This window comes from Oryctolagus cuniculus, chromosome 16 (assembly GCF_051225735.1).
Source record: "Oryctolagus cuniculus isolate XC-2025 breed Fujian yellow rabbit chromosome 16, ASM5122573v1, whole genome shotgun sequence".
In the NCBI taxonomy this organism is placed as follows: domain Eukaryota; kingdom Metazoa; phylum Chordata; class Mammalia; order Lagomorpha; family Leporidae; genus Oryctolagus; species Oryctolagus cuniculus.
The window spans coordinates 4289798-4296378 of NC_142882.1; positions in this window are offsets into that span (position 1 = coordinate 4289798).

Sequence of the window (6581 nt, forward strand, 5' to 3'; positions counted from 1 at the left end):
ACCTCGCGTTCCAGCGCTGGTTTGTTGAGTCTGCCGCTGGTGTCCCAAACTGTGGGCTCCCACGCTCTCCATGCAGGTCCACTGTGAATCACGCATTCCGGAAGAGTTTCTTCTGCTGTTTCCTCCCCTACTCTTCCTTGAACCTACAGTATCCCCACTTTTATTAAACTGTCTCTCCCCGGACTATCAGTGTGCTCCCTTCCTATTCCGCCATCTTGTCTCCTCCCCCCTCATGTTCAATAATTTTAATGTGTGTAATGCCTTGTCTTGAAATGCCTTAATTTTATCACATATCATATAGATTTGAAATTTTGTGATAATCACACACAAACTTTTCATTATACATAGAAGTGATTATGCAGACTTCTTTTCCATCTGCTCATTTCTGTTTATTATCAATTTGGCTTTAGATTTACTTTTGCCAATACCAGGCAAAAGAAAGTGATTTTACATCTTGACCTGAAAATAATTCAAAAGAAAGTAACAATTTTAAGCTGATCTAATGACATTTAGACCTTTCACTCTATTTTGCAACTATTATCTCTGTCATATTTTAAAATATTTTCATCACTCAAAATCAGGTTCCTTATGCATAAATGGTCACTCTCAGTCCCTTGTCTTGCTGGTAACACAACCACCAATCTGTTTCTATTTCTGTGGATTTAATGGTCCTGAGTGTTTCATATAAATGAAATATTGGACTCTGTGGATTTAGGTGACCTTTCATTTTGCATGGTGTTTTCGAGGGGCCTCCACATTATTGCAGGTATTTACATTTTTTATGACAAAATGATAATTCCTTATAGTAATTCATTGTTACAAAAGACAGAATTTCTTTTTTTAACTGCAAAATAATATTCTTATAGTGTACATACCATGATTTCTTTATCCAGTCATCAGTTGATGAATTGCTGGGTTGATTCCATACTTAGCTATATAGAATTGAGGTGCAATGAACATGGGGGTGCAGAGACCCCTTTTCATGCTGATTTCAATTTGTTTGGGTTAATTCCTAGGAGTCAGTTGGCTGGGGCATATGGCAGATCTCTTTTCAGCTCTCAGAGATTTCCATACTGTCTTCCACAATGAATGCATCAGTTTACATTCCCACCACCTGTGGATTAGGGTGCCTTTTCATACAAATCCTCTCCTGCACAGGTTGGTTGTTGATTTCTGTATGAAAGCCATTCTGATGTGTGAGGTGAAACCTGATTGTGGTTTTGATTTCATTTCCCTGATGGCTAGTGGTCCTGAACATTTTTAAAGTGCTTTTGGCCATTTCAATTTCTTCTTTTTGAAAAATGCGTGTTAAAGTCATTTCCCATTTCTTAACTGGATGTTTAGTTTGTTGCTGTTTTGTTCCTATTGCTATTGCGGGGAACTGGATCAGATGTGGAGCAGCCAGAACTCAAGCCATTGACATATAGGATGCCAGCACTGCGTGTGGAAGCTTAATATACTACACCACAGCCCACCTCCAGTTTCCATTATTTTTTATTTTTTTATTTTTATTTCATTTTTTAAGGTTTTTATTTAATGAATACAAATTTACATATGTACAGCTTTTAGTGTTATAGTGTTTCTTCCCCCCTTTCCCACCCTCCCACCTGCACTCCCATTCCCTCTCCCATTCCATTTTCTTTTTTTTTTTTTGCACGTGCACACACACTTTTATTTAATAAATACAAATTTCAAAAGAACAGCTTGTGTATTACAGTGGCTTTCCCCCCTCAAAATTTCACTCCCACACGCAACCCTCCCAACTTCTGCTCCCTCTCCCATCCCATTCACATCAAGATTCATTTTCAATTATCTTTATATACAGAAAATCCATTTAGTATATATTAAGTAAAGATTTCAACAGTTTGTAAACACAGAGAACACAAAGTGAAAAAGACTGAGTACTAGTTATGGCGTTAATTCACATTGAACACCTCATTAAGGACAGAGATCCTACATGAGGATTAAGTGCACAGTGACTCCTGTTGTTGACTTAACAAGTTGACACTCTTGTTTATGACGTCAATAATCTCCCTAGGCTCTTGTCATGAGTTACCAAGGCTATGGAAGCCTTTTGAGTTTGCCAACTTCGATCTTATTTAGACAAGGTCATAATCCAAGTGGAAGTTTACTCCTCTCTTCGGAGAAAGGTACCTCCTTATTTGAGGGCCCATTCTTTCTACTGGGATCTTACTCGCAGAGATCTTTCATTTAGGTCCTCTTTTTTTGCCAAAGTGTCTTGGCTTTCCATGCCTAAAATACTTTCATTCTGTTCCATTTTCTATTCAGATTCTTTTTCAACTGACTTCATATATTGAAGACCTACTCTTTACTAAGAGAGATTTCCACTCTTTGCACCCAGACACACATGATATGAAGTACAGTTTGAAGACAAGTTTTCCCTTTAATTCTCATAGTACAACTCATTGAGGACAGAAGTCCAGCATGGGGAGCAAGTGCACAGTGACTCCTGTTGTTGATTTAACAACTGACCTCTTAGCTATGAGGTCAGTGATCACCTGAGACTCTTGACATGAGTTGCCAAGGTTACAGAAGCCTTTTGAGTTCACAAACTCCATCAGTTTTTTATATAGGGGCATATGTGAAGTGGAAGTTCTATCCTCCCTTCTAGAAATCCCTGTCCTTGCTCTAGGGAGTGGTTTTAGCTACTTGAATGAATATAAGTTGGTTGCTGTAGATTGTTGGATTGATTTCTGCATTTCTATTCTGTTCCAAAGAAGTACATCCTTCTTTGATGGCTTTTTCTTTCCACTGGGGTCTCACTCACAGAGATCCTTCATGCAGAACCATTTTTACCACTATGTCTTGGCTTTCCATGCCTGAACTTATCTCATTGTGTTTTCAGTCAGGTCTTAGTGGCTGATTCTGAGGTCAGAGTGCTGTTTAGGGTGTTTGTCATTCTATGAATCTGCTGTGTGGACTGCTTCCCATGTTGGAACTTTATCTTCTTTGTAATTCTGTCTATTGTTATTACAAGGCACTTGTCTTATTTATGTGATCCATTTTTCTGATGTTCCCATGTACATGATCAAGTCCATACTTAATACGATCACTTTTACACATAAGATGGGAACAGTGCCACCAAGCTAAATGGGATTTGGAGTCCATGGAACATTTTTGGCTTCACCCTTAGGGGTAGATCTGTGTGAATGTGTGCTGATCTGTACAGCTCCTCCCTCTTCCATTCCCATTCTTATTTTTAACTGGAATCTATTTTCAATTGATAATACATTTATGATTAATTCTAGGTTAAGTAAGGAGTTTAGCTAATGGTATTAAGCAGAGAAGAAAAAAAGAATGAAGAAATAGAAAAAGTGAAATAATAAAGTGTACCCTCGACAGTCAATCCAAGGGCTGTTCAAGTAATTGCTTCTCATAGTGTCTATTTCACTTCAACAGGTTCCCTTTTAGATGCTCTGTTAGTTGTCACAGATCAGAGAGAAGATATGATATTTGTTCCTTTGGGAGTGGCTTATGTAACTAAGTATGATATTTTCCAGATTCATCCATTTAGCTGTAAATGACCGAATTTCATTTTTTTAAACTGCTGTGTAGTATTCCACAGAGTACATATCCCATAGTTTCTTTATCTAGTCTTTGGTTAATGGGCATTTATGTTGATTCCATGTCTTGGCTATTGTGAATTGAGCTACAATAAACATACAGGTGCAGATTTCTCTTTTATTTGCTGATTTCATTTCCTTTGGGTAAATTTCAAGGAGTGGGGTGGTTGGATTGTATGGTAGGGATATATTCAGATTTCTAAGGTATCTCAAAACTATTTTCCATAGTGGATTTAACAGTTTGCATTCCCAGCAGCAGTGAATTAGGGTTCCTTGTTCCTAACACCCTCACCAGAATTTGTTGTTTGTTGATTTCAGTATGAGAGCCATTCTAACTAGAGTGAGGTGAAACCTCATTGTGGTTTTCATTTGCATGTCCCTGATGGCTAGTAATCCTGAGCTTTTTTTCATGTGTCTGTAGGCCACTTAGATTTTGTTTTTTTTTTGAGAAATGTCTACATCCTTTGCCCACTTCTTGACTGGGTTGTTTGCTTGGCTATTGTTTTTTTTTTCTCTTTTTTTTTTCTTTTTTTTTTTATTTATTTAATGAATATAAGTTTCCAAAGTACGAATAATGGATTACAATGGCTTCCCCCCATACCGTCCCTCCCACCCACAACCCTCCCCTTTCCCACTCCCTCTCCCCTTCCATTCACATCAAGATTCATTTTCGATTATCTTAATATACAGAAGATCAGCTTAGTATACATTAAGTAAGGATTTCAACAGTTTGCTCCCACACAGAAACATAAAGTGAAAAATAATAGATGATTTTTTTTTAATGATGATGAAATCAGATCAGACCTATTGTCATGTTTAATCCCAGTGAGAGTCAAGTTGGGAGTTGATAGTTTTTTCTTTTTCTTTTTTTTTTTTTTTTTTACAGAAGATCAGTTTAGTATGCATTAAGTAAAGATTTCAACAGTTTGCACCCCCATAGAAACACAAAGTGAAATATACTGTTTGAGTACTCGTTATAGCATTAAATTTCAATGCACAGCACAGTAAGGACAGAGATCCTACATGAGGAGTAAGTGCACAGTGACTCCTGTTGTTGACTTTACCAATTGACACTCCTGTCTATGGCATCAGTAATCTCCCTATGCTCCAGTCATGAGTTTCCAAGGCTATGGAAGCCCTCTGAGTTCTCCGATTCTTATCTTGTTTAGACAAGGTCATAGTCAAAGTGGAGGTTCTCTCCTCCCTTCAGAGAAAGGTACCTCCTTCTTTGAAGACCTGTTCTTTGCACTGAGATCTCACTCACAGAGATCTTTTGTTGCTTGGCTATTGTTGAGTTTTTTGATCGCTTTATATATTCTAGTTATTAATCCTTTATCAGTTGCATGGTTTGCAAATAATTTCTCCCATTCTGTTCCTTGCTTCTTTACTTTCCTGTTTGCTGTACAGAAGCTTTGCAATTTGATGCAATCCCACTTGTTAATCTGGGTTTTTATTGCCTGTGCCTCTGGGGTCTTTTCAAAGAACAATGTGCATAGGCTGATGTCTTGCAGGGTTTCCCCAATGCTTTCTTTTACTTTGATGGTATTGGGTCATAGATTTAGGTCTTTAATCCATTTTGAATGGATTTTTCTGTAGGATGTAAGGTAGGGGCCTTGCTTCATATTTCTGCATGTGGAAATCCCTGTCCTTGCTCTAGGGAGTGGTTTTAGCTACTTGAATGAATATAAGTTGGTTGCTGTAGATTGTTGGATTGATTTCTGCATTTCTATTCTGTTCCATTGTTCTATGCATCTGTTTTTGTACCAATACCATGATTTTTTGATTATAACTGCTTTGTAGTATGCTTTAAATCTGTTATTGTGATGCCTCTGGCTGTATTTTTGTTGTATAAGATTGCTTTAGCTACCCTAGGCCTCTTAGGTTTGCAAATCAATTTCAGCATCATCTTTTCTACATCTGAGAAGAATGTATTTGGTATTTTCATTGGTATTGCATTGAATCTGGAAATATTTTCAGAAGAATGGACATTTTGATGATGATGATTATTCCAATATATGAACATGTAAGTTTTTTTCCATTTTTTAAATGTCATCTTCTATTTCTTTTTTTAGAGTTTTGTAATTCTCATCATAGAGAACTTTTACCTCCTTGGTTAAATTTTTTCCAAGGTATGTACAATTTTTGTAGCTATTGTGCATTGGATTTATCTCAGAAGTTCTTTCTCAGCCGTGTCATTGTCTGTGTATTCATGGGCTGTAATTTTTTGTGTATTGATTTTATATCCTGATATTTTACCAAACTCTTTTGTGAGTTCCAGTAGTCTCTTTGTGGAGTCTTTCAGTTCCCCTATATATATATAATCCTCCAACACCTTGACATCAGGTCCAGGTGCTGTCTTCCACTGTTGTATTTTTCTTGCATCCCTAGCTTTTAAGACAGTAACATCTGCTCCCATATCAATTAAACCCACAAAGGCAATGTCATCTAAATATAGAGTCAATTTTGGCCTCAGATTGAAGATGGGCATCGACCAGTTAATGGTGGTGGGACTCCCTTTTACTTGCTGGGCTGAGGGCTGCCCCACTGGGAGTTTAAATGCTTAGTCTTGGAATCTTTTGCCCAATGAAAGCCTTTTTTACATCTGGGACACAGCATTTTGGGCTTGACCCGTCTTTCAGCATTTGGGCAGTTTCGCCATAGGTGTCCTATTTCCTGGCATCCCCAACAAACTGGAGGGTCATTAGACTTCTTTGTGTTCAGTTTGTTAATGGCTGCAGTTAGGGCCTGTATGGATGTATCGGCAGGGTTTACCTCCTTTGTGGCTACTATCCATTTAGAAATGTCTTCATTATGGACTGGGGTGATTGCTGCTTTTGCCTCTTTGGTAGCACCTTCCCAAGCTAATTGTTTGATCAAATTGTCTTGATGGGGGCCAGGCAGTAGTCTTTTCTCTACTGCCTCCAAGACTCTGGCAAGGAAATCAGGGAACCATTTGCCTGGGCCTTGAATTAGATTTCTAAAGAGCTGACTATAATT